The sequence below is a fragment of the Taeniopygia guttata genome, chromosome 17 (genome assembly GCF_048771995.1).
Source record: "Taeniopygia guttata chromosome 17, bTaeGut7.mat, whole genome shotgun sequence".
Classification (NCBI taxonomy): Eukaryota; Metazoa; Chordata; class Aves; order Passeriformes; family Estrildidae; genus Taeniopygia; species Taeniopygia guttata.
This window is the reverse complement of record NC_133042.1, coordinates 4,449,902-4,475,975: the sequence shown is the minus strand read 5'-3', so window position 1 is coordinate 4,475,975 and position 26,074 is coordinate 4,449,902.

Sequence of the window (26,074 nt, the reverse complement as noted above, 5' to 3'; positions counted from 1 at the left end):
ACAAGGCACTTATCTTCTGCAGCACCTAAGAGCTCCACATGAATTAATAGACAACACTCATCCCAATACCACTGAAAAATCTCCTGGACTAAAATCTTCCCTCTTGGATCCCAGGAAAATGAAAAGTGCTATTAAGAGCACAGCCATGAATGGATCAAGACAAACACCATGTGCCTAAAGCTGCTGTCAAAATTCTTGCAGGTCCCAGTGGATCTGGCACCAGCAGGGCTTTGTTCCCAGCCCAGCACTGCTGTTTGCATCATCTGTGTCAAGGTAGGACCTGGCCTCCCTTTGGTGTCACCTTCTCAACATGGGTGGTGTCCCCCCATGCCAAGAGTTTCTTGGCAGAGGTGCTGGGTTCCCTCCAGATGTGGGATTTCTATAGCAGAGGAAGGAATCCGGATTTCAGACCCTACAACTCCCCAAAATCTGCCCTACAGCTCCCCCAGAATCTGCCCTACAGTGGGAATCCAGAGCATCCATCTGGCTGCCCTGGAAGGTCTGGGACCCTGGCAGGGGTCAGGAACGCCCCTGGACAGAGCCCCCAGAGACACTGGCTGTGATCTCTGTCCATGGAAAAGAGTTTTCAATCTTACAGGATGAATTACCAGCTCTGAGTGTTTGATATAAGTAATAATTAAGTGTGGCACGGGTGCAAAAGTAAAATTTTAGGATTCTAGATTAGGGGTCCAAAGGGGACAAGATGGAGGAAATTGGGTGTGCCTTGTCCTTTTTCTCCTTCTTCATGCCCTCCATGTTTCACTGTGGTGTTGGCATTTTTCTGTTGGTTTAGGCTGGGGACACACTGTCCAACGTAGGTGACAGATATTGGCACGTTATTGTAAATCCAGCACAGGTAGTTTCTGGTATTTAATGTTTGTACCATCCCACTGAGGGCAGAGCCCCACACGCTGCCCTGCAGGACAGAGCTGCGGCAGGGCAGCAGAACATGTTAGAGATAAACAGAATAAACAACCTTGAAACCAGCACAGACCAATTATGGCTTCTGCTTTGGCAGTGGGGCAGAAAGACAGAGACTTTCTACAATCTGGAAATCATCAATACCTCAGATTCCGACACCCTACAGCTCCCCCAAATCTGCCCTACAGCTCCCAGGTGCCCATGGTGCAAACGTGGGATGGGCGTGGGGCAGCCAAGTGACACCTTCCCCTATAAGAGAAAACACCTGGAAATCCTCCCCAAGGAAACCACGATCTTTTCACTGCATTTGGGACTGGGAGACAGAAAAGGGAGACCAGGAAAAGCCACGTCCCTGTGCCTGGGGAGGGCAGACAGCAGCTCTGGAGAAGCTCTGCACCATTGAGGTTTCGCTCTGGGTTTGCTCAGCCCTGCTGTGATTCAAGAGGCTCAGTCTCCAAACAAACAAGGATTTAACTGAATCACAGCTAAAGCCAGCACCCACATATTCCCCTTCCTCCTTCCAAAGGATTTGTCTAGTTTGTATTTTTAGGATTAGATTTGCCTCTGATGAGTAGCTATGGCACAGAATGGAGAGAGACATGTCTTCTTGTTCAACAGCACTTTATCCTTTCCACTCCCTACCAGAGGCAGAATTTTCCAGCCAGCAAGAGGCCCAGCGTCCCTTCCTCCTGAATTCTGCCTCTGGACTGTGTGATAGGGTTGAGCGAGAGCGAAAGAAAATTTGGGAGAAAATATCAGCCTTTAACACAGCAGTTTATAGCTATATTTTTAACACCAAACCAGAATAAATTTCCAGCTCTCCCTTTCCTTCATCCTTAATTTCCCTAAATGAGACACTTTCTGTGATGAATTCTCCCCAGGCAAAATAAAACCAGGTTTTCTTCTGATTTTGGCTGCCTTGGTCAGGCCCAAACTGCCTGACAAGGCCCATACATCTCAGGGCAGGCAGAAGTAATGGGGGAACTAGGAAGAGGGGGAGCTGGACAGCGCAACAGAAAAATTAAATTCTGCATATAGAAAGGAGAAAATGGATGGATTTTGGTGAGGGAGAGATAAGGACGTTCTGACTGCCAAATTCCTCATGAGAAGTGGTGTTGTGTGGGAGAGAGGAATGGCTTAACAAGAGGTGGAAGAAAAAGATGTTATAATAAAGCCCAGGCTGAGCTCTCCGTGCTGGAAACTCAGGTATCCAACCCTGGCTGACCGTGGAGCAGGTTCTCAGCTGTGAGAAAAGGCCCTGTTCAGAGCAGCTGTCACTGCCATCTCCTAATTGGAAATGATTTGGATTCTGTCTCAAACCACAAAGCCCTGAATGAGGCACCGCAGCCTCCATCAGGAAGCATCTGCTGCCATCTCCAGTGGCAACAGCTCAGCCCCCAGCACTCCCTTCCATCCCCAGCACCCTGGGCAGCTGAGGCTGCAGAGGGACCCCAGGGAGAGGCAGGATAAGGGAAACAGCCCTGGGATGCCAGGGAGAGCTGTGGAAAGAGGGTGGCCAGGGTTTGGAGGAGGATGGAGGGAGGGAGAGATGGAGAAACAACCCCATCTTTGAGCACTGTTTGACAGTGGCTGTTCCAACATCACATGCCATGAAGGGCCCTGGGAAAGCCTGCTGGAATTAGTGCTTTTTGCTGATTATACTAATGGTTCCTTTGTGCTGCTCATATGTGCGTGAAAAATTAAGTTGGGGTTCATTTATTTACTTCTGGTTTTGCGTGATGAGGAGCAATGGAAAAAGGGGTGACAACAGTAAAGGAAAAAAAAAAGCAATTGAGCCTTTTGAAGTATTTTTGGTGGGGTGGGGAAGCAGGAACAGATGACAACTGAAGATATTTGTAGCAGGATGGGGTGAGTGCCCACAGAGGCTTGCTAGCTGGGAGGCAGTGAAATGTTTGCTTGTGGAAGGACAGGAGTCCTGAGAGAGCTGGGCCAGCAGATCACCCTGGGATCATGGATTTGCTTCCCCACATCTCCCTGTGGGCTGCACATGCCACATTCATCCCTCAAGGGTTACAGCTCCACATCAGCAGCTACATCCCACTCCCCTCCATGCCTCTTTGTGCCACTCAGATGGAAAGCTGCTGCCCAGCTGGGCTCCCCTGCTCCCTGGGAGTCCTCCCAGCACAAAACAGGCAGGGCCAGCTGCAAAATTAAGGTGGGATGGGAGCCCACCAGGCAAATGTGAGTTTGCAAAGCCTTCTGTGGCCAGTGCAGCAGAAGCAAATCCTTCCAGGCTGTGTTTTGTGAACAAGCAGGGGGTGAGTGATGCTTTGGAAACCACAGGCCCAGACTCCTGCGCAGATATCAGCCTGTAGGGAGGAGGATGAGAAGAAATCGAGTGATTACTACAAAATGTGTTCTGCAGTACCTTCCCCTCTGCGTGCTCCAGGCTCCCTTCCATCCATCCATCCATCCACCAAAGTACTGGAGTCCTGTAAATGGGGATTGCAAACAGCATATGAAGTAATTTTTATGGCTGAAAAGAAGTACAGAGTTAACAGATGCTTTTAAAGCACATTCATCTAACCTGGGTGCCTTGGAGCCATTTTTGCTCCAGAATTGCACTCAGAGGTTTTTCGTCCCGGAACTTGGGAGACCAAAGACACCATGGAGAAGTATGATATCTCTTGCTAACTAATTGGATCAAATTGCCTGGGTGCTCTGTGCCTGGGGCAGATGCTGCAGTGAAGATGTAAAACACTTGGGAAAACATGATTTCCCCTCTCTGTGGTGATATCTGCATGATGCTGGGCTGTGAGATGGAGGAAAAGGGGGCTTTGCTGGCATTTCTTTGCCTTTACAGAGTTTAATAACTAGTGAGTTATTCCAGCCTTTCTGGGGAAGTTTCACCCATTTTGCTTCCTACCCTGGGTCTTAATTAGCAGAGCAGGTTGCCTGCCTGTCTTTAGTGTGTGAAGTTCAGCACTTAACAAACACCAAAGTGATTTGTTTTCCAAGCCTCTGGAGGACACCAGCTTACTCCTCTCTCAGCTTCAGACAAAAGGAAGGGAGATGGAGAGCCTTTGCTTTCCTCAAAGTGTTATCCCAGCACTTTATTCCTCTGAGGAGGTCAAGGCTGCTTTGTCCTGTGACCTAAGAGATGTCCCTGCCTCAAAATGGTTACTCAGCATGGAGGAGGTGAGATGGGAAAAGGAAAGCCAAGATCAGCAGAGGCTGCCATCACAAGGGGGGCTGGAATTGTGTCTCCTGAGGCACAGGTTGGTTTTTCAGCCCTCAGGGACCACTGTCTCTTAGGCTGTCAAGTTCTACTCACAGCAACACTGCAGGATTCCCCTGCCCAGGAGTGGTGCTGGCTGTCAGAGGGTGGGAGAAGGAAAGAGAACCTGGAAATCAATTTATTGTGTCCTGTGGATACTTACATGCAAAACCCACTTGTTTATTTTCCCCACTGAGATGCAGTAATCTAAAAATGTTCTCATCAGCTCCCCAAGTAAGTATCAAACTAGTTGTGAAATTTGGGTTCACAGGGGAGGGGAGAAAATGCAAAATGGCAACAGGGCGCCTTTGGGGGAAAGCTGTTGTAGTTGATGTTTTAGAGGACAGAAACAGGAACATTGGGGGTATTTGGGGCTAATTTATGGGTGCAGGGGGAAGCAATTTACAGCTCAGTACCCAAACCCTCTCCTGATCTATCCCATTGCAAACTGGCAGCCTGAGGTTGGGTATTTATGCTCACGAGAATCCATCTTTTCCTCACCACAGCAGAATTCAGGCCAATGTACATAGGGTACCTATATTTCCTTTTCTTTTCTTCCTCTGAATCCTAATCCAATCTTCAATTCATGCAGTTCAGGGTACTGCTTTCCATTCCAGGCCTCTGTTCTATAGATCACATTAATCCTGCCCATAAATTAGTTCATTTAATGAACATCAAGCACAAAACAAACAGCATGATGCTGTCTTTACCTGGCCATAATCCTGAATCAATACCATTTCATTCTTCTGCCTAAATCAGCCCTGATGATCTGCACCACATTTAAAGTGCTAATGGGCCATGGTTAAGTGCTTTAAAGATGGGATCTTGATGGGGGATTGGGGCATTTTCTGCCTCTATATAGGAGATTACCAGCATTCCACCAGCTCGCCCACACTACAGACCAAGTGTGGCTTGAAAGTCCACATCATTTGGAAACTGAGCTTTTCTGTCCTTGCTAATAAAAGCTGAAGGGGGAAACGTGCTTAGGAAAAGCCTGAAACAAATCTTTGTAACTATATCTGGGTATAATCTTAGAGGTCAATTTTTTTGTTTGCTGTATAAGTAATTTCAGGGTGCAGGAAGATTTTCACAAATTTGTTTTGACTCCCTCAAATAGCTAATCTGGAAACAAGAGCAAATAAGACAGATAATATCCCATTTTGGCATTTTAGAAATGAAGAGTCTCTTCAAAAGAAAACAGGTTTTTTCTGTTATCCAAATTGTATTTGTCTTGAGCTTAAGGATTCCCAAGGATGAAAAGAACTTTATGCTTAATGGAAAACAAAAATTTTCAACTGAGCCGAAGAGAAAGTCTGCTTCCCTTCTGTTTGCAGAAGGAATAACTCGTGAGGCAGAGAAATGAATCATCTCTGTTGGTTTGGGTGAATACTCAGCATTTATTTTACCCCCTTGTTTTGCCCAGGAAAGCACAAGAGCAGCTTTGCAGAGACGCTGCCCCACTTCAAGGAACCAAGTAGTTTTGAGGCATGAGGCTCTGCTCTTTTCTCCTTTATCCCTTCACAAACACACTGAAAACAAACTTTATAAATCAATCAGACACCAAGGACAGAATTTTTTTTGCCCAGACACCCGTGCCTGATGCCTCATTCTTGGGGACAAGGCCTTGGTGCTCACGATTCCGTCTGGGTGTGACTCGTGCCCAGCAGGGATGTGGCAGGGAAATCACTTTCCATTTGGGAATTCACTCCCTTAACCACACTTGACAGGAGTGTGAGGACAGAGCTGGCGGCCCTGAGCCACTTGTTAGTCAAAGAAGGTTCCAGAATGCCACAGTTTTGTTCAACAGAGGCAACAAAGGACTGGCAAGTCCTGGAGGCAGAGCAGAGCCCAGGACTCTTCGTAATTCCCCCCCTCAGACACTTTCTGAGGAGGGAAATTACAAAGTGGGAAGATGTACTTTTTGTGCAGGCAAAATATTTCTTTCCTCCCCTGCTGTCTGGTCTTGCTCTCTAAGAAAATTAAATGTAACATGAGGAGTTCAATTTTAATGAGGTCTGTTGCTCAGTTATGCAAAATTTTAAGCAAAATTGTGGTCACTTGCATTGTCCATAATTATTTCTCTTTGCTGTCAATCAAACTGTAAAAACAGCTACTAGGATCCCCCTCCTAACAATAATAATAACAATAATAATAATAACAGAAAGTAATAGTAATAATAATAATTATTATAATAATAATAAGAGCAACAGAAAGTAAATAAAGTATATCATTGGTTTTTGCTACCAACACTTCCCTGTTAATTTTAAGAAGTCTTAGAGCAGGAAAAGGTGACATGAGACAGAGTCCTGTGCTCAGGAGGCAGGAACAACAGCAGATTTTATTACTCTTAGAGTCTCTTAGACCATTGTACCCATCCCAAGATTTCTGCAAAGCATCCAACACCCACAGCACAACCTGATGCAACATTCCCCACCTGCATGCAGTTATGGATGGGCTCCAGCTGCCAGAAGAAAAGCCCAGGCTCCATAGTGAGGGAATAAATTGGTGAAAAGATGAAAAAAAAGAAAAACCAAAACAAGAAGCTGACATGAAAATCTATGCTGAGCATTGGTTATTTGGACTCCTTGTGGCTGTCAACCCACTTGGAAAAAGGTGATATTGTAGGAAATTGCAGTAGACACCTCAAGCAGAGTTTTTCTAAGCAAAAATAAATGCACCATGGGGAAGGAATCCAAGGCTGAGCCACGATGGGTTGTAGCAAACTCAGCTGGCAGCAATCCTGCACAATGGATACACAGGGCAATGCATGGGAGCAAAAGCACCTTGGTTTGATGTGGGGGCAGGTGGAAGGAAAACCTCAGCCTTCCATCATCATTGCAGAGTCCTCAGCTGGAGTTCCTCACCCGTCTGACCAAGGTGGATCAAAGCTGATCCTGGTTTCTCATCCTTTCCTTCAGGCTCAGGGACATCCTTGACTCCATTGCTCCCTAGGAATGGATCTCTTGGACATTTGGAGATGGTTTTTGGATACCCTTTCTTGAGAAAAAGTTCTCAAGTTGGAGGTAGAGCTGTGGGAAGGCACATAAAGGGCTCTGACTCTATTCAGCTGTTACCCACCCTGATTAATTTTCCAGCTAATGACTCTCCAGACATGTTGATGTATGAAGCTCTGTCGGTGACAAAAAAATTGAACTTTTACTAATTAAGTAGAACATCTTCATAGGGTGAAAGGTTTTGCTAACGAAAGTAACTCACAAAGAATTATGTTGGCTGGAGACTGCTGCTGAGATCTGACAGGGAAGGGAGGGAGAGAGTATAAACTATTCACTGCAGCTACCAGGCCAAGGTTTCAGTGCCAGCTTGTGTGTGCACAGAGAGCACCCAGAGCCACGTTTCGGGCTCCAGCCCTGCCCCAGGTCACCAGGCTGACACTGTGCTGCAGCCTGAGCGATGGATGGATGCTGCTCAGGGGGCAGCCAGGCCTGTGGGAGCCCAGCACATCCCTCTGGCTGCCCTGGCTGTCCCCACACCCTGGCAGGGGGCTCAGAGACCTTGGCACAAAGTCAAAAATACCTGTGGCTTCCATTTTAGCCCATAGAAAAAACTGCCAACTCTGTGTGAGGAATCACAAGTCACAAGGGTTTGAGTAGTGTGGTAGTTGAATTAACACAGGCTCCAGTGTCAAGCCCTCCATTTCTGGGGTGTGTAACAACTCCCTGAAGCAGCTTGCTCTGCTCTGTGCTCACACACAGCCCTGGACATGCTGGATTTGCTGTCACCTGATTTTCAAGGCTTTTCATTTTCATCTGCAGGTGACAGCACTGAGAGAGCCAAGTGATTATGGCCACCAAACTCCAATAACCCAACAGTTTGTGAAACAGCTGCTCAGCAGCAGAAGCAAGCACAGATCTGCTGGAGCCTGTTCTGCTGGAATTCAGCCTGGCTGTGGATTAAAGGGCAGGACTGGAGCCCCTGCCTGCTTCACCTATCCCTGGGCACCTGTGCGTGAAGGTCAGGGAAATTTTCCTGATGAGGAGCTGGAACAAAAGCAGCAATACCAATATCAGACATTTTGCATTCTGCATCCCAGAATTCAGGCCTTTGAAATTTGGGATTTGCATTCACAGAGGCCATTCAGAGAAAAGGAAGACAGCTCACATGGAGGATGCTGGTGTGGAGACTGTTGAAGATTCCATCTCCAATATTCCATCATTTTTTTCTGTGTCACCTGGTTAAAAAACTTCCCTCTTATTGAAAAAAATAGCACATGGTGCTGACATATGCTAAATGGTGATCAGAGAAAAAATGAAAAGAGAAGGAGAAAAAAAGTGATCCCCAAAATCATCTCAGCTGCAAGAGACACAAAAATCCATTCACAGGTGTGAAACTTTTTTGCCCAGCCTTGGAAGCTGCAGCAGTGCCAGAGCAAGGGCTGTGCTGGTGTGGGATGTAAGGAGAGCACTCCAGGACAGAGAGTCCTACAGCAGAGATGGGATTATTTGGTTTTCCACCCCATTACATCAAGTCCCCATTTCCGTCTCTATCAATCCCTAAAAGGGTTTCTTATATGTATTTTGCCTTCAGAAAATTAATAATCTCCTGGTAATTTTAAAAAATTGCATTCCCACTCAGATATGAATGTATTTTTGGTGGGCAAAAATTTAGCATTTCACCCCCAAGCCCAGAGACATTGGTTTCAAAATCTGTTTCCCTTCCCTTCCCTTCCCTTCCCTTCCCTTCCCTTCCCTTCCCTTCCCTTCCCTTCCCTTCCCTTCCCTTCCCTTCCCTTCCCTTCCCTTCCCTTCCCTTCCCTTCCCTTCCCTTCCCTTCCCTTCCCTTCCCTTCCCTTCCCTTCCCTTCCCTTCCCTTCCCTTCCCTTCCCTTCCCTTCCCTTCCCTTCCCTTCCCTTCCCTTCCCTTCCCTTCCCTTCCCTTCCCTTCCCTTCCCTTCCCTTCCCTTCCTCTTCTCTCTTCTTCTCTTCCTCTTCTCTCTTCTTCCTCTTTCTTTCCTCAGTTTTTTCACAATACAAATGAGCACAGAAACTACAATGCCAAGCAGACACTCTCTAAGACATTTCATAATAATAATTAAATGAATTGTTTTGAGCTGCTCAGAAGCTGCTTTTCAGCTCTTTGATGTGTTTCAGGTGGTTTTCTTTCCCTTGTCTGTCTGGGAAATGGGGAAGACTCTGCCAGGTGTTGGCCCAGGTACAGGGAATAGAAAAAGGAAGATTTCTTTGAGACATGTGTAAGATCCACATTGTGTATGACTCAGCAGCTCATGTTCAAATTTGGCCCATATCAAGAGGAACACAAAAGGCTGATCACAATGAGCAATAATCCAAAAATACACTGGCTAGAGACATGTACTGTGGATTTCAGAGCAGGGCATGGCAATTAAAGCTGTGCAAGACAGTCACAGGGACAAAAATAGATCCTATTCCAAGTGGAAGGTGCCTTTGAAATGTGGGATTTGAATTTTTTGGTGTGCATACTTTCAGCACAAAAATAGCACCTTGGTTCAATAGAATGGGCAGAGTGTGAGGGTAAACTCAAATATTATTTATTTTAACAACAATAAAAATGTGGAACTAACCAGGGGGTATCATTTGTGCAAGATTTAACAGAAAGGACTGTACTTTGTTTTGTTTCCCTTTAACAAACCTGTTGCTAATTCTAGTCACTGTAAGAGAAACACTCCCATCCTTTCAGCAGTCAAATACATCTTAGATGATGAGGATGCTCCATGATTCAGGAACCCACATGCATGGTCTTGATCTCCACTGACTCCTGGGGGAACTAAATGCTCTCTGTTTTTCAGAGGTAGTTAAGTACCTAGTGGGACTGTCAGATGCACTGCAGAGCCTGGCAGCTGTACACATAATTCTTTGCATGTTTCTCTGTCTCTCCCTGCACCACAGGTGATGGGAATGGCAGGGTTTCCTCAGCTGCCATGGAAAACACAGTGAAATACTGAGTGCACACAGGATTTAAAAACAGGTATAACCAGCAGCTTTGAAAGAGCTTGGTTTAAAAAATAAATTTTAAAAATTTTAAAATTCTCTACTTTGCACTCATGACAATCTAATCTTTTGGCTTTGTCCACTGGCATTTGTGCAGGGACAGGAAAGAAGAGCTTTTTGGAACAGGATGTCCACCCAAAACAATTCAAAGACTTTATTTGCAATTCTCATTATTAATATTTCAGTCTGGATTATTAAGATATTTCCTGTAGTTCCTATTTTGACTCTTTCAGCTCATTCCTTGTACTGAGCTCTTTTGAAGCCGTAAGCCTTTGCCCTGCTGGGCTGGCCCCACATGTACAGCACATTAATCAGCTCCCCCTCTGCTTTCTCTCGCTGGAAGGGCAGGAAATTTCCTTCCCAGGGCCTCTGAGGAATTGCCCTGTGTGTGACAAAGTCCCACCCTGGATGCTGCAGTCCTTGCCTGGCTCCCTCTTTCCACCCTCCAGTACTTTTCAGGTTCTGCCTCAAATAAAAATATCTTCATGCTGCTGTGTTTATTCTGTTACCTGCCTCTAACAACATTTTCCAAGGTCTTTTAGGTGGCTGATGCACCATTAGGAGACACAGCTGATGCCTGAAATTCTACCATTTTCCACATTTTGTGAAACAGCTCATTACCAAGGTTGCTCCCATGCTGATACTTCTCCTGTGAGTTCTTCTCCCACTTTCTCCCAGACCTTCAGAAAAATCTTGGTTCGTTTTTAGTGCATTAATACCTCTCACTTCTGGGTTCTTTTCTGCATGGAGCAGGTGAAACAGAATTTGCTCACAAGTAAAGAAGGAACCTGTTCCCATTGCTCTTGAGACCATTCCACTGATTTTACACCTTTTTTACTGGACTCTGTCAGCCCAGTGAGCTCTCCAATCTTGGGTACAAATTGGACACAAAAATTCTTACAGTAAGTCCCAGGAGAGCAGTGAGGAAGGATACACAGAGAAATCTTAAAGGTGACAACATCCATCACCTGTGCAGCTTTCTGGGACCCACATATTCCCTCACCTCTCATTAAAAATTAAATCCCCTCCAGAGTTTGGGTTTGATTCCACCCATGGAATGTGTGGGGAGCCTGGGTCTGGGTCTGATCAGGACAAATAGCTCTGCTCTCTCCCCACTCCCCTTTGGCTCCCTCATGCTCTGACATTTCTTTGCAGAAATGGAGTCATTGTGGAGTATTTTGGAAAAAAGCAGTTGTCACATTTCACAGCTGGAAGGAAGCTCTGGCCAGGGCGATTTTCAGTGGTGATTGATTTTTGAAGAGACACGAGGTCATGACTGAAAATTTGGCCACACGTGCCAAGGTCAGCCCGTGAAAGTTCAGCGTGATGGACAAACCTGACCTGGCTGTTAATTGATGAGGCCTGCAAACCCAACCCCTTCTAAAATAAGAGTTTTCAGGCCAATCAAAGGACAATGGTGCCAAGTTCCAAAGCTTGTTCAGCTCACCATGCCTGCCTTGCCACCTCTGAAACATCCTCAGAGCTCTGCACAGAGATGAGAGAGGAGAGAAGGGTTGAACAGAGCCCATGGGGCATCACTGACCAGCCCAGTGCTGCCTTTTGCCCACACCTCCTTCCCATTTTCTCCTCCCCATGCTCCTGTGGGTATGGAAAATGCTCAAAAACAATGTGTTGACCACCCTAATATAAATGAAGGAGAAAATTCCCAAACTGCCACCTGCAAGTATCCTTGCATTTCCTTTAATAAAATTATATCTCATCCATTGCTGCAGACAGAAATGCTGCAGACAAGCTCAGGCCCATCCCATCCACAGTGGAAAAGGCAGCCCAGAGAGCTGCTTTGGGAAATATTTGTCCCATGTATGCTCTGAGAGCATCTCCAATGACAATTTCTATAAAGCACCTCTGACCTGAACAGTCCCTGACCACCACCACTCCACAGAAACCTTCTCCTCTGCCTCTCCATAGCCCATCAACAGAAAGACACATATTTTAACACCTTTTAAAATCTTTTTTTGGGTGACAAATTCCATGAGACAAGCAGAGGGAGAGTGTGGTGGCTGGGGCTCAAATATGAGATAAGAGAAATGTCAGTGCCTATTTTTTTACCTCCGCCTCAGACAAAGCACATGCCTCAGACTGGCCATTCACACTTGTTATTTTTTTCCCTTCAGCTGTTTTTGTAGCACTTTGGGAATGCTTAGGTAAAGAGATGAATTGTCATCACTTTCTACATTTCCAACCTCATCAATTAACCACTTGGACCTCAGGAAGTTCAGCTTTTCAGTTTCCACTTCTGTGCAACCCTTGGGCAGTTCAGAGTATCAGGAAGCTCAGATGACCCAGCAGACCTCTCTCTGTAACTCCATCTATGATTTAATTATCCATTCTGAGAAACTCTGTCCTAAAGGATCTCCAATATTTCAGTCACGAGACTCTCTAGGCCAAGGAGCAGGACTTAAATTCTAGAAGTGTGATAGGAATTATGGACTGTTTTTTTGAAGTAATGAAAGATGTCCATTGATGAAGTGAAAGGTAGAACTGGAGTTATCTGAATTCAGATTTAGACTTGAATTGAGTTATCCAGAATAAACCCAAAGATAAAACCACATTACCTCTGGGCCACCACAAATTTTCTCCCTCTTCTCTTCTCTTTTCCAACTTGACAGAATGGCAGAAAACCAAGATCAAGGAGAAACAAGCCACCACTACCAAACCTCACTTCAGCAAAAGCCAGCCCTGGAAGTTTGTTGCACTGTCAGCAGGAAAAGCAATATCAAGCTTTGAAAAATTAATATGATGCTCACTTGCTGTCTAGTTCCTCCTCTGCTTGTCAATAATTCTGTTCATTCCACGAATATTAAACCTGTTTGCCAGAGCCCTTAATGTGACAAGAAGCTGATGCCTGAAAGAACGATTACTTTCAACTACACATCATATTTAATTTATTACATAACCTGATGTTATTGCTTTTATTGATGAACTGTACAGTGTAAAATGATTATTTGTTAAAGATTTCTCTGTAGTAAAGGAAAAAGGGGGGAAAATGGAAGAAAAAGAGAAAAATCTTTACTGCTCCAGAAAGTCACTTGTAAATGCTTTTCTGAAAAGATTCAGGACTGGGAGTTACTGTTATTACCTGATTTTTGGCTCTTTGCCCTGCAGAGCAGATCCACCTTTTTCCATCACTTAATTCAATCCCTCACTGACACAAGGACAAGCAGCAGAGGAGCAGAGTGAAGCTTTTCCTGATGGGTTGATGCATGATGAACTCTTCCCTGCTCTATGTCATTAAATCCAGGTACTTTGTTCGGGCAGGAAACTCTAAATCCCACATCTAAGCTCAAGCAGCATTTCCCCCTTTGTTTTCCTGTAATGGGATAAGAGCTTACTGGTCTCTGTTATTGACCAAAGCATGCTGTGCTTGGTCAGCTCTGACACAAATGTACTTCTGATGCTGCACTTGGGCAAAATGAGAGATGAGATTCCTGCCTTGATCACAGAATCACTGGGTTGGAAGAGACCTTCAAGATCATCGAGTCCAACCCAGCCCCAACCCCTCACCTAAACCCTGGCACCCAGTGCCACATCCAGGCTTTGTTAAACACACCCAGGGATGGGGACTCTACCACCTCCCCAGGCAGCCATTCCAGAACTTTATCACCTTTTCTGTGAAAAACCTTTTCCTAATATCCAGCCTAAATTTCCCTTGGTGCAGCTTGAGGCTGTGTGCTCTGGTTCTGTCAGTTCCTGGAGAAAGAGCCCAGCCCCACCTGAGCACAGCCACCTTTCAGGAGCTGTACAGGGTGATAAGGTCACCCCTGAGTCTCCTTTTCTCCAGGCTAAACACCCCAAGCTCCCTCAGTTCCTCACGGGGTTTGTGCTCCCAGCCCCTCTCCAGCCTCGTTGCCTCCTCTGGATGTGCTCAAGCAGCTCAACGTCCTTCTCGTCCTTCCCAAATGGAGGGGCCAGACCTGGACACAGCCCTCGAGGTGAGCCCTCAGCAGTGCCGAGTACAGGGGGACAATGCTCCTGCTGGCCACACTATTCACACTGTGAAGAAACATCTACCCTGATTTGGGAAGGGAGGGAATAATGGAGTTTGGTTTGTGCATATGAGGAACAAAGGAGCAGAGATACAGTAGAATTAGGGCTCCTATGGCAACTTATTTTCAATAAAGAGAACATTTCTTTGGCTTCCAAGCTGTCCCAAGGAGTAGTCGGTATTTTTATGGATGCTAAAGGAAGCAGCTATCTTGGGTGACTACTGTGGATGCTGATGGTTGAATCACTGGATCATCCCCACTGCCTATTTGTTATTTTAGGATTCCAGTTCAGAGGCAAAAATGACAATGTGAGAGATGTCTCATTTGCACAAGTCAGCACTGAGAGGTTGTGGTCCTTCTCCAATAATTCAGTCCTTGAAAACAGGACACTGAATAATCCTCTACAACTTCCATTGAACCTCTCTGGGTCTTGGTTTCCTAATTCTAAACTCACAGACTGAGAATAACCCAAACAAAACTGATCATGGCAGGTGACTGCAGAGGAACCAAGAAGGCCCCAGCAGTGTCCCAGCAGAGTGTTTTATTTCTGACACCCTCCTCTTCCAAAAATACGTGGTTTTAATTTGTTACAGGGGGTTGGGGGGGGGGGTGGGTATGAAGCTCACTCCATAAGAAAATAGATTTTAAAAAATCAGACCACAAAGGAAATGCACTCCTCAATGTCAAGTTTTAGAAATTAATTATCTGCCAATTCCTGAAATCATGATATTAGCTGGAGTTTTATCTCTGGCTTCACTCAGGTTGCAACACAGCATTTTGAACAGAAGGCATTTTGAAGTCTGCAAACTTAAACAGAGATGTCCCTCCTGAATAAAGGCACTCTGCATTTCCATAGTGCACTGGGAGAAATGCAGACTCAGAAGGGTTCTTGGGATGGTTTGATACTGAAACAGATCTAGTAAACAATTCAACCTGTTGCTGAGAGACATTTCTCTGGCAAACTGGTTATTAAAAATAACTAGAGATGGCGCCGATATGAGAAGGAAGAATTAAGGATGCCAGGCTTTGGATGCATTTCTGCTCAGGGCTGATTGCAAATACCAGTTGAGGATCTTATTGCTTGGGCTTTTCTAAGATACCTTTTTCCCTGTTGAGTTTTTATTTTCAAGTCTTGGATCTCACGCTGCAGCTCCTCTGTTGACCAGGAGCTTCTTGGAGGCTCTGATTCCATCCAGCTGTCTGAGTCCAAAAAACAGAAGCAAAAAATGACATCACTTTCTTTGCAGTGTTTTGATCCAAAATCTATTTCCCTTTATGAAAGCAAATTTCAGGGGTAAAAAAAATCCAGAAATACAAACCCCAGTGGTCTGCATTTCCCAGAAAGACTCAAATAACTGGAATGATTCAACTTTGCTGTTTCATTGCCTTCATGACCCCTGCCATTTTCTGCCTTCCAGACGCCACAAAGATCTTAACCAGGATTCTGGGAAACACAAGAGACCTGCAGCTTCTGATCACATAAAAGGAAGAGAACAGGGAAAAGAAAAGAGGGTGAAAGCAAGCTAGAGTAAAGCAGATAAGCAAAAAAATAAGAAAAAGAAAAAGAAAAAGAAAAAGAAAAAGAAAAAGAAAAAGAAAAAGAAAAAGAAAAAGAAAAAGAAAAAGAAAAAGAAAAAGAAAAAGAAAAAGAAAAAGAAAAAGAAAAAGAAAAAGAAAAAGAAAAAGAAAAAGAAAAAGAAAAAGAAAAAGAAAAAAAAAGAGAAAGAGAAAGAAAGAAAAAGAAAAAGTGAGATACAGACCTGATAAGATTTTTAGGCTGACACTTGTTTTTCTTTTCTCACCTCCCCATCCCTCATTCCAGCCATCCGCTGAACTCTCAGGTAATTAGAAAGAAAGCAGATATGGGAAGTACAGAGGTTTTTTTGTTTTGTTTTCTAAACTTTCAGAGGAATTTACACAGGAGTTGGTTTCTCAATCTCTTTTTTATTCCTTCTCTGGTGACCTTCTCTGTGCTGGGGATTCAGTGCTGACCTCCAGCAGCAGAACTTTCAACTTTCCCTTTTCTCCCAGTGCTGTCCCTAAGTGCTTTGCAACTCATTGAAAACCCATTAATTCTGTATGTGCCCTATCAGATTAAAACCTCTATTCAAGTAAAATTTCAAATATCAGCTGCTTTGCCTTAATATCTTTCTCAATAACATTTCTCCCAGCTTCACATTCACTCTCAGCTCCCCTGGGTGCTTCCCTTTTCTGTGAGTATTGTTGATTCTTTAAGAGCACACACTCTCTACTCCCTCTTTCTGCTGATGCTCTCCACTGCAGCTTGCTCTCTTCTACCCATCTCCTCTTTCTTTTGCCCTTATTTTATTCCTCTACTATGAGGAGAAACTGCAGCTCTTTCCTACATTTCCCAGTCCCAAATTTCAGCCCCAGCAGAGACTTGCTGTTACCAGAGAGTTCCCACTTGGGAAAGAACTTGCCCAGCTGCTTGTTCATTCAAACAGCAGCCACAGAATTTGCTGGGCCATGGATGTAGAGGCACAAAAATCTTTCTGAGTAACCCTGAAGACCCATCCCAGTGATTCAACCAAGACATCCCTGTTTCCACTGGACTGAGTTCCATTCTCTTAGGGCCAGATTTTAGCTCCAGAGAATAGGGAGGCTGTGAGGTGTTTCACACCCCACCAGCCTCCCTGACAGGCCTGAGCTATGACTCCACAGCCTCTGTCACAAGGCTTTTGTGGGTGGAAGCTTGTGGCTTGTTTTTGTATCCATCAGTGAGCCCCAGAAGTTATGGATGCAGCATGGAGACCATGACTCAGTACATCCTCCCCTTCCTCAGCCAACACCTTCCAGATTTGGAACAGCAGAGCTTGGATGTAGGTTCAGTGACAGCGGGCACAGGTTTGTGTAGGAGACAAAAAGGGATGACAAACACTTGATGCCTTCAGGAACTCTCTTCTGACATCATTGAGGACCTTCCAGCCTCTACCCAGAGGCAGAAATTATCCTGGACTTTGTCACAGCTTCTCCTTTCTGTGCCAACACTTCTCAAAGTGTTAAGCTCTTCTTAACTTGTCCACTCCCTTTAACCCTTCTCCCCTCTCGTGCTGCTTGTGTGGCAGAGGTCTGTGTCCCTGGGGTGCAGGAGGCTGGGGCAGTGCTGAGGGACAGCCAGGGACACAGGGCAGAAACCAGTGTGGGCAGGAAGAAATGGTGATAACCCATAATAACCATCTCCCACACAGGAAATCCATGCGTTTACCCAGGGAAAGACAGAGGGAAATGGGCTGGGAGAAACCAAACACCACAGGGATGGAAGGGCCAGATCTGGGCTGTCGGAGTCCAGCACATCCCTCTGGCTGCCCTGGCTGGCTCCAGACCCTGTCAGGGGTTTCGGAGACCCTGGCACAAAGTCAAAAACAGCTGTGGCTTCCATTTTAGCCCGTGGAAAAGTTTGCCAACTCTGGATGAGGAATTACAAGTCACAAGGGTTTGAGTAGTGTGATATTTGAACTAACACAGGGTAGAAAAGTAGAATTTTGGGATTTTTAGAATGGGGTTCAAGGGACAACAAGATGGAGGAATTTGGGCATGTCCTGGCCTTCTTTTCCTTCTTCTTGTCCTCCATGTCTTGGTGTGATGGCGACACTTTTCTATTGGTTTAAGGTAGACATTCACAGTTAACATAGATGATAGGTATTGGCAAGAAATTGTACACATAGACACGTAGTTTTGAGTATACAGTGTGGGAACTGCCCAGGGCTCAGGGCAGAGGGCCATGGTGGACTTGCTAGCCAGAGCTCAGCAGGTCAGAGAAAGAATGTTTAGATAAGGGAAAATAAACAACCTTGAAAGTGCAATCAGACACATTCCAGGCTCCTTCTTTGGCTGCATCGGGCAAGAGAAGCGAAGAGTCTTTGTGATCTCTCGGGGTCACCCTGACCTGGGAACCCTGAGAGAAATCCACATGGGTGGGATCCTGCAGGTCCCAGCAGCAGGGGATGGGGAGCACCCTTGGCCTCATGGCAGTGGCTGGGTGGGAAAGGGACACCTGGAGCTGGTCTGGGGGACCTGAGCAGTGTCAGACAGGGGGACTCCAAAGCTGCTGCTGCAGAGACCATGCTCAGCTCTCATTTCGATACAGCAACAGCCACAACCCCACAGCCAGACTCCACGCCAGACCTTTGCCTTCATTCATGTGCTCAGGCTGCTCTCTCCCCACACGGGCTCAGAGCTCACCCCACACTGACTCCCAGCTGATGTTCCTGCAGTGAAACCACCACAGCTTCCAATCCCCACTGATTCCGTTTTAGGATATGCTGCAGCCAAGAGTAACACACAGATTTTTATTTTTTCTCTGTGTGACTGAGGAAAAGGAGTTTGGTGGGGCAGAATTGTCTTAACGTGGTCTGAAATATTCAAGAGGAGCAGACACAAATCTCTGCATGTATTTCCTTCAGTGCATCTGGGGAGAGGCTGCCCACAGAGAGCAGGAATGCTCCGTATGGATTTCAACCTGTGCAAGGTGGAATGGACTCAGCTGAGTAGTTTGCAATACATAATTTATCAGAGGAGTTTATCTTCTATTTTTTGCTCATGGTTTCTTCAGATTGTTGTGGTTTTTTTACACAGCCCTTCATTATTGAAGCATAGTTGGAGATTTACATATATATATGAATATATGTATAGATAAAATCTCTAAAGATTTCTCTGAAGAGGTTTTAGTTGTTTCAGTAGTAATTGTGAGTTGAATCGTGTGTCCCTGGTCTTATTATTCACAATAGGAAGAAGTTGCAATAACCACTGAATAGCCATGTACATTAATTTTGAAATTCATGTTCATCTGGAAGAATTCTGTGGGATGAATGTTTATTGCTGTTGTTGTTATTACTGTTTATTTTATAATGGCAGGAGGAGCTCCATTGTCCTTGGTCTCCTGGTGGACACCGAGGGGTGCAAGACAACTGAAGGAATTTCATTATATATTTGGAGGATGCATTTGTACCAATGTTACCATTATATTCTTTCTGTCTAATATTTTTTCCTGAACTGAATACTTAATTCTTCTTCAAGGACCAGCTTTAGCATATGCAGGGCCCTGTGTGAAATCAACACAGCATAATCACAGATGAAAATTATATGGAGGGAAGTAATGGAGGCTGGAATTATGAAAACTATATATAAAAAAATCCAGACCCATGCTGACTCCTTTCTACTTCCAGCCATTTATCTAGACCTGGGCAAGCACTACAAATAAAGAGCAAATTAGTTGGATTTCGACCATTACAAAGTAATCTTAAGAAAATTTATTTTACAATTTCCTAATCATTCTATCATTAGTAGCGTCCACAGCCAGACTGTGCAATGTGCATTCACCTGGGTTTGAAATTTAAAACAGGTAGAAGGATCTTTCACACTGAAACTGCTTGCAGAGGCTGGTGATGGCCTAAAGTGAGGTGTTTTAGGGGGAAGGATAGCACCCTTAAACCTATTTTACCTTGTCTCTCACTTCTCAGTGAATCAGGACACAGGAAAGTCTTTCTCTGTTTCCCCTAAAGCCAAGTCCCCTGATTTAGAACATTTTTGGACCAGGGACTAAAATACTGTCACTGTTCAAAGCAATGGCAAAACTCAGAAAAATCAATCTCCTAATGATGTCTATATTTTTGAAAGGGAAAAAAAAAAAAAGAAAAAAAAAGAAAAACAGGAAGGGAAGGCAGAAGGACTACCTGTGATGTCCAAGAATAAAGAACCTGCAGACCGAAAATGAGGCCCCCTTTAAATGAAAGCTGGAGTCCCCAAAATCTAAAGTCATCCTGCTTAATTAGGCTCTCCTGCAAAACACAGGCAACAAATGCTATTGTGAGGCAGCTCCTGGGGTTTATTTCCTTGTTTATTTGTCTGTTTGTTTCTGAGCAGCCAAAGAAAACTTCTCCAGGGACCTGTTTGATTCCTCTCTGCAGTCTGGGCTGGAATATTGATCCTAGAGAAGAGATGGGTGTTTTGTGTCTGCGTGTTGGAGAAGAGATGTGAGTTTTGTGTATGGGAGCTTTGTGTATATGAGGATGTGCAAGCCTGTAGGAATGCAGAACTGGTGAGAAAGGCTTGGAATTCACCTGACAGCCCCAGAATTCACCTGACAGCCCCATCCCCTCCCAAAGCACCTCTTCTCCTCCTTCCTCCAAGCCCAACCTCAGAGGAAATCATGTATTGCCATTGCTTCAAAACCCAGCTCTAATTTTCTGGCTAATGAAAGACGTATTGACAAAAGTTGACATTAAGCGGAACTAATTACACTGTAACTGCTGAATAACTAAGAAATAACTACCCTGTAATTTATGGTGCAGCATGGACTCGGTGCAGCAGCTCTCAGAGCTGCTCAGTCTGTGCTGAGCTCACTGGTGCATGAGCTGCAGAACTTTTCCCCTGCCAGGAGGATCCTCTGGATGTGAAACTGCAAACACTTGGCCATGGTTAGAGCACAAACCCAGCCAGGCTTCCCACAGCCCTACAGAGCAGTAGGATATGTGACTGCCCCCATTTTATTCCTGGTTTTCATTCAAAGCCCTAATCCCATCAGGATGCCCTCTCTCTCACAAGGAGTCCATGCCACCTCCTGCATCAGCTCCCCACTGTGGATACCAAGGGCTGGGATATATAAAAGGGCTGGTGTGGGGGCTGGCTTGCTGCCTGTTGTAATTGTGGCACCAGAAAAATTTTGCTCTACTCAAATAATTTGTTGAAAGAGGCATTTACCATGAGCTGGGAGCAGGGGAAGGCAAGATTCCTTGTTTTCACAAGGAGGATGGGGTGTTCCAAGAGACAACTAGAATCTCTCCCATACATCACTGTCACACAGCAATATCAGCATCCAGCTCAGAAGATAAGTTTAAATGTGCCCTGTTCCATCTGATCAAACTCAGAAGTTCTTAGACTTCATCATTAAAGTTGATGAGAAAACAGGCATTTGGTCTCCAGAGAAATCTGGCAACTAAACTTTCATTTATGTCTCAGATAGGATCAAATCAGAGAATACGAGTTTGAAATATTTCTCTTCAGAAGTGTCTTGGGGTGATTTTATGATGATACTTTATTCCCTAATCATCTGCTTTATGCCCAGAAATGTCTGCTATTGTTTTAAGATAGACTGAGGGGTGGGGCAGGGAAATTTGGGCTCCTGCACACCTTGGTTCAAGCCCCTTCTCACCTTGGGGCGCTCTGGGTGGTACAGGCTGGGACATTACATTATTCCCTTTGTTGAATTAGTTCTTGCTTTCTTAGGCAAGAAGCTTTTGTTTTGTTTTGTTTTGTTTTCTTTCCCCACCTTTTTCCTTGGACTCCAGCAGAGATCCTTCAGTTGTTTTTTGGGTTTTTTTCCCCTCTGTTGGGGACAATCCGGGACGATCCAGGGGAGACTGAGCCAGCAAAAGAGAGGACACCAAAACCCACCAGCTTCTCCTGCTGTGAGGAGGGGACTGATGCCAAAATGTTCCCATCTATTCTGCCCTTCCCTGAGACAAAAGGGAGATCTACAATCTTTGCCCCTGGGGGGATGGGGGTTAAGGTTTTGAAATTTCAATATATAGCATTTATTCAATCCTCATCCGTGCCTTGTGGGCACCCTTCTTTTTTTTGGTTAATAAACAGTTTGTTGGGGTTTTTTTTCACCATCACCCATTGGTATTCATTTCCCTCATTGGAAATAGGTTTATCAAAGCCCTTCTCTGTAGAGGAAATGCTCATTCCAGGGCGATTTCTCCTAAAATTTGTCTCTAAACCAAGACAAGAAGCTATGCCACCACCTCCTGAAGTGTTTCATTTTGATATTATTGAAACACAGTTTAGCACTGCAATACTGGATGGGATATGGATATGTAAGAGAATAACATTAAGATTCTAATATGGAAGTGAAAACAAGTGGGAAATGGAGCACGAAAAAGTTGAAATAATAAAAAATTTAAAATCCATTCTGATTTCAAATTGATTCAATATTTTGCCTTTGAAATGTCATTGGAATTAGAGTACTCTAATGAAGCATTCACAATTTTACCTATTACCTAAAGAAGAGCAGCCTTTTCCCAGGGTAGAAATGTTCCATAGACCAATTTACAACTGAGTGCAAACCACAAAATTTTTAGCTTGGAAACTCTTCAGTGCAGAAGGCAGAACTCTGTGCTTTGGTGGCACAGCTCCAAGCACAGCAGGACAGATCTCCATGCATCCTCTCCACTGAAAGCACAAATAATAGAGCTGTTGGTCAGGAGATTTTCTGATGAGCCCCAGAGGAAGTTATAGTGTGCATAAGAAAACCAGAGAATTTGGAGGTAATGAAAGAAGGGAGAGAGAAAAATCACTCTGTGTTGGAGACAGGAAGACAGGCAGAGAAAAGAGAGTGAGATTGCAAAGATAGACAGGTGGGGAGAAAGAGAGAGAGGTGCAATTCAGCTCCTGCTCCTGCCTGATTCATTCCACCTCCATTATCATGCACCAGAACAACTCATTCTTCTTTTTTTACCAGAAAGCGTAATAATGTTCCACAGGTGAAGGAGTTATCTCAGCTTTTCTCTTTTCCAGCAAAGCTAACACTCAGTACATGAAATAAAGGTTATCTAGAAAAATAGACGCTGCAACTCGCATACAAAGGACCCCTTTCCTGTGACAAGGGAGTCTTTTCTGAAGGGGTCTGTTAGGTTTTGTGCTCAGAAGAAAAAGGGGAAGAAAATGGATTTGACTGCTTAGTCCCCCTGCCAGGTTGCCAAATTGACTTTTGAACAGGAGAAGGGAGACTCTTTCCCACAGCATGAAGAGTGAGGAATGGCAAGGGTGAGGATGAAGAGGAAGGCAATGCTGCTGGCCATGCAGGGGATTAGGACAAAACTCACCTTTCGCAGCTCTCCCAGATCCAGGAGGTCAGGCATGGTCTGAAAGGCAAAGCCCCTGTGTGCAGAGTCTCCAAGGAACAATAAGGAGAAGGAAAAGACGAATCTCCCATGGGTTGTGTGTCAGGATGAATGAAGCACAGCACACAGCTGCCCGTGCCGAGGGTGGTGGGTGCCCAGCTGTGTGCTGAACATCCCTGTGTGCTCAACATCTCTGTGTGCCCAACATCTCTCTGTGCCCAGCTGTGTGCTCAACATCCCTGTGTGTTCAACATCCCTGTGTGCCCAGCATCCCTGTGTGCCCAGCATCCCTGTGTGCCCAGCATCCCTCTGTGCCCAACATCTCTCTGTGCCCAGCTGTATGCTCAACATCCCTGTGTGCCCAGCACCTCTGTGTGCTCAGCATCCCTGTGTGCCCAGCATTCCCTGTGAGGAAAAGACCCCATATCCTTTAAAACAAACCCTAACAGGGTCTGCAAAGAGAGATCATTTAAATCCTCACTTAAATGACTGAATAAAAGATCTGGCTTTGACATGAAATGTTTCCTTTAATATTTCCATCATGTTTCAAAGGGTACCCATCTCATGCCAAGGCCTTCCATGGCAAAGAATCAGCTGCCTCTGCTCTATTCTGCCTCTGCTCTTCAAAATTCATCTACCTTTCCCCTATAGATTTTCCTCTTTGCCTCACATTGCTTTTACATGTCATTGATTCAGTAATTTTGCCACTTAGAGGATTTCATGTCTTCTGTCCTCACACCTCTCCTTTCTTTTCTCCACAGTGCCTGGATCATTTTTTTATAGCACCAGAATTGAGTCCATAAATCCAAACTGAAGGGCTTTAACCACAGATGTTGGCTGTGGTGATGGACGTGGCTGTCTCCAAGGATTCCTTCCAGCTTTGCCTGCTGGAATGGCTGAGGTTTCCATTCTAGAAGCTGACTCCCCCCTGCATTTACATCCCTTTCCTTTCCTCTAGACACAGCAACATAACTACTGAAAAGAAGATTTTAGATATATTTAGTTTTTCAGGAAAGGCCAGTGTGAGCTACTACACTTTGTCTCATGCCCTGCTGATCATTAAATAACACACTAAGCCATGCAAAGGGTTCCATAGCTCGGTGGTGGCTCCTTTAAATGTCACTGTGATGATGAGGATGAACAGGGACAGCTTCTGGGCATCATCACCAGGGATCTCAGGTGTGTATTTAGTATTCAGCAGGAATAGATCTGGATGTGTTCATCCCTAATTTCCTTGCAACAGCCGCCTGTCACTTTTATGTTCTTGGGTACCTACAAAAGCCCTTACAGAAGGGATGTATTTATTTTACTAGCAGCTCCTGTCATTGTGATCAGCACTTGGGTGAAATATGGCTTTTTATACTCATTGAATTTTGTTTTCTTTTTAAATAATTGACAATGATTTTGTGAAGCTCCAGAAGTTTGTCTTTCCTTACATCAAATGGTTGGAAGTGTCTGAGTAGCTCTAATGCTCACTGAAACCCTTGAAGTGTTGACATACCAGAGTGATGTCACATGCCTTGGACTCAGTTGTACAACTTAGTCAGTCAGATATTGCCTTGTTTTGAAGGCACTGGACACCAGTGTGGATGCTGGTGGCACACAGCCATTCTGGGATTAGGAAATGAGGCTCTTTTAAAATCCTTCCTTCCATCCCTCTGAGGATCCCTTCCCATTGTCTGCAGTGAGCCATGGTTCAAAGACTGTCAGAGCACATAAACATGACACAGTAACTGAGAACATCAAAGAGTATTATGTTTTCCATACATAAAGAGTGACAAGCTGCCTAACACTTTATATTAAAAATTCAGACAAAAAACAATTCAAGAAAAATCAAAGCAAAGTCTCCAAGAGAGAGTCAGACACCACAGGTTTGTTACACTCTCTTATCTTTTTTGCCTTGCAAAGTGTCCTTTAAACTCTGCTCCTAAAAATATATATCTAAAATCTTCTTTTCAGCAGTTATGTTGTTGTCTATACAGGACAGGAAAGGGATGTAAGTGCAGGGGGGAGTCAGCTTCTAGAATGGAAACCTCAGCCATTCCAGGAGGTAAAGCTGGAAGGAATCCTTGGAGACAGCCACGTCCATCACCACAGCCAACATCTGTGGTTAAAGCCCTTCAGTTTGGATTTATGGACTCAGTTCTGGTGCTACAAAGAAATGATCCAGGCACCATGGAGAAAAGAAAGGAGAGGTGTGAGGTCAGAAGACATGAGATCCTCTAAGTGGCAAAATTACTGAATCCATGTAAATTACTGGATACATGTAAAAAATACTGAATGCATGTAAAAGCAATGTGAGGCAAAGAGGAAAATCTGTTGGGGAAGGTAGATGAATTTTGAAGAGCAGAGGCAGAACAGAGCAGAGGCAGCTGATTCTCTGCCATGGAAGGCCTTGGCATGAGCTGGGTAATCTTTGAACAAATAATAGAAATAATAAAGGAAACGTTTAGTGTCAAAGAGCTGAAAATCACAGTGAATTGGGATCAAACTTAGTGAGGAGGTTTGGACCAAAAAAAAAACCAGAAATAATTTTTTAAATCTTTAAACATTTCAAAACTTTCTTAACAGACTTCTAAGTGTTTTATACTAATATTTTCTTTGTTTCACATCAGCATTTCATTTTAAAAATCAGCTTGAAATAAAACTAGGTGAAGAGGTTAAATAACTTTGAGAAGTGACCTTCAAGATCTTAAGCAAATGCACTGCTCCAGATTAAACATGGTATTACACTTTTCTTTAAATTCTTTCTTTTCCTTTCATTCCCCTGTCAAATATATTTTCAAACTCTAAATAATTTGAAGTGCATTTTGTCCTTTGACACTTTTCTTTAGCTTCTTTTGCAAATACATATTAAAAAATATTCTTAACTTAGCTCTTATCACTGATAACTGCTGGAAAAATAGAGAATACCAGCAGTTGTTTGTACAGTGCTTGAAAAGGCTTCAATAACACTGTTAACACAATGGCCAAAGGGACTGGGGAAGACTCAAGGACAAATTCCTACATGAGCTTCCACTGGAGTATTGAAAGTGGTTCATCACCCTCCTCAATTCCCTCT